The sequence below is a fragment of the Chrysochloris asiatica genome, unplaced genomic scaffold (assembly GCF_000296735.1).
Source record: "Chrysochloris asiatica unplaced genomic scaffold, ChrAsi1.0 scaffold00230, whole genome shotgun sequence".
In the NCBI taxonomy this organism is placed as follows: Eukaryota; Metazoa; Chordata; class Mammalia; order Afrosoricida; family Chrysochloridae; genus Chrysochloris; species Chrysochloris asiatica.
In genome coordinates this window covers 3,283,051-3,286,040 of record NW_006408748.1, presented here as the reverse complement: position 1 = coordinate 3,286,040, position 2,990 = coordinate 3,283,051, and the positions used below count along the sequence as shown (strand labels likewise).

General features: G+C 41.9%; 1 pseudogene; it reads right to left on the bottom strand.

The window, feature by feature from the left end:
* The window catches only part of LOC102838152, a 35,566-nt pseudogene extending 33,266 nt beyond the window's left edge, over positions 1 to 2,300 (bottom strand).
* Between the last annotated feature and the right edge of the window lie 690 nt (positions 2,301 to 2,990).

Sequence of the window (2,990 nt, the reverse complement as noted above, 5' to 3'; positions counted from 1 at the left end):
AATGGGTACTATTTACAGATTTGGGTGTTCTTGTTCCTCTCCCATCAATTCATATCAGCTGGATGCTTCACTCTCAGCTCTAGTCCTCTGTGGCTATGTCTTTGTCCATGGGCTCAGGAGTCTCCAGGTCTCACCATACTCTGGACCAACTAGCCCTTCCTCTCCTCGCTCTCATCTCCAGGTCAGTGGGAGTCTCTGGAACATGGTCGAACTCAACCCATATCTTCATCGTTGCCTTTCCCCCTCTTACATTCACCAGTTGACCAAATTGGTTGCTAGCAAGCTTACATGCCTGCTCATGTGTTCCCTTTGATTTTCAGTCTTGGAGAGGAGTTTGTCCTGAAGGAACTTGATTGCTTGCCTTGATGGCTCTGCGGCAAACAACTTGCTTGTTCTTGTAGTAGCCAATCAGACTGCCAATTTTTGTTTTGGATTTTTCCTGCTAGTCTTTCTTTCAAGAAGTATCTTTTGTTCTTCTAGCTGCTCCAGGCTGGTCTGCTTGTCTTTTCAAGTGGAAATGTCCCATCTCAGAAGTCTATGGATGGGACTTGGGATTCTACCTAAGGTCTTATACTTGGAATGGGAAATAGTTCTTTCCAATTAGTTTTTCAAGCTGAGACTGAATATCAGAAGTTTTGGGCCAGGAGAACAAATTCACTTAGTGGAACCTTGAATTGGTTCAAGTAATGAAGGAAACTCAATTCTTCAGGGCACAAAATGAACAAGGCATGCCCTCTTCCATTTAAACTATTGATTGCTCTACCCACACAATGAATAGACTCTTTAAGGTCACCTAGAGGGTCATACTTAACAATCCAGTCAACTTCAGGAATATCCAGCCTTGGGGCTGCCACATCTGTACACAACAATATCTTCGAATCTGCATTGAGGGATTGAAAGAATGTGGTCATTCCCTTATTTTGCTTCTGACTTCCATGAATGGCCAAGACAGGTAAATCAATGTGGTTCAGAAACTCATAGTAGCATTTAACAGACTTTCAGGATGAAAAGAACTCTATTAGCTTCTTCTTTCAGTTTTTCTTAATGAATGTAAAAAAGCAGAAGAGCTCTTTTTCTCAGAGGCACAAACATATCTCTGCTCAAGACTATCCACTGTTGCACTGGCTTTATCATCATCAACACCAACATACACGGGCTCCTTGTTCAGAGAAATCCTCACCAGTTCTTCAACTTTTAAAGTTTGCATGGCAGAAAAAAGAATGGTCTGTCTGTGTACAGGCAGAAGTTTAATTCTTCTTCAAACTCAACATCCAAGATTTGATCAGCATCATCAATAACCAGACTTTGCAGCTTTTAATACATGGAGCCTGGGGTATTCTGCATATAGTCCAAGAAGTGGCCTAGTGTGGCCACAATGATGTTACTCCCATTAGCGAGTTTCTGTGCTTCAGCAGATCTGTTACTGCCCGCCATGACCAAACCATATGTGTGGACATTGTGCGCCATTGGTTCCTTAAGCACACCAAAAATCTGCATGGCCAGTTCCCGAGTAGGTGAAAGGATAAGAACTCCAGTTCCATTCTTGGGCATAAATTTTAGCTTAACAATAAGTTCAGTTGCAGGGATGAGAAATGCCAGGGTTTTACCACTGCCACCTGTTTTTGCTGCTGCTAGAAGATCCCTGCCTTCCAGAAGTGGTCAGATACATTTATGCTGAATTTCTGTCTTGTCTGTAAAACCCATTTCTTTTATCGCCTTCAGAGTGTTTTCATTAACAAGATTAGAGAAGTAAATGAAGAATCCTCTATGCTCCTGTCTGTCCCAGCGCAGGCTGGGCACTTCGCTGTCATCTTCATCATCATCTTGCTTCTCCAAGCTCACTTCTGCTACCCTCTTCAGATCCCTGTCTTCTGCTTTTACTTGTCTTCTGCTTTTACTGTTTTTTCAGGTCCAACAGCATCCCCCATTTTTCTCTTTTTCATCTTCTTTTTCATTTTTGGTTCTGAATTAGGAGGCTGTGTTATTGCTTTCCCATTGGTCAAAATGGCAGATTTCTTGAGGGATTTTTTAAATTTTTACGTTTCCCGATGCTTCTTTAGACACATCTCCATTTTGATCTCCTGACAATCCCACATTTATAGACTATTTTAGGGATTTTTAAAAATATTCTCCACCCCCCACTGTTTCTTCAGGCAGATTTCCATTTGGGGCTTCTGATACGCACACGCCAGATGTTCCTGTAGCTTTAGGTTTCGCTGCCTCAATTTCCGGTTCCGCTTCTCGATCTTCCTGCCCTGAAGTTTCTGCGGTAGGTGGGACTTGATGTCGGAGGAATACATTCACATTAATGCCACAGTCTGGCACCTCCGCTCTCTTGGCTGATGCTATTTCATCTAGGCCACACGTGTGCGCCCTATACCATCAGCTTTGGACCGTATGATACTTCTTGAAATATTTAAGCATTGACCAGTTTTGTTTTGTTTTTGTACAGTGACTGTGTATTCTTTCCCTCTTCCCTTGATGCTGCCTGTGTAGTTCGATATTTTGCCTGTGGTGTTGTTAAGTGTTGTCGAGTCAGTTCTGACTCATAACACAATAGAAGAAAATACTGCCCAGTCTTGAACCATCCTCATAATTGTTACGTTTAAACCCCTTATTGCTGCCACTGTGTCGATCCATTTTGTTGAGGGTCTTCCCCTAGAATCCCCTAGAATTTCAACTCAAGCCTTGATGTTGTTTTCTGCAGTTCTTTCATTTTGAAGAATGTTGAGCATGTTCTTCCCACTTGGTTTTCTAACTCCAAGTTTTTGTACATCTCATTATAATACTTTATTTTGCCTTCTTGAGCTGCTTTTATGAACTGTTCTCTTCAGCTGTTACACATCAACATTTCTTGTTCACTTTGGCTACCCTACATTCAGGAGCAAGTTTCTGAGTCTCCTTTCACATTCATTTTGGTCTTTTCTTTCGCTCCTTTTCTAATGACCCTTTGCTTTCTTTGTATCTGATTTCCTTGATGTCATCCCACA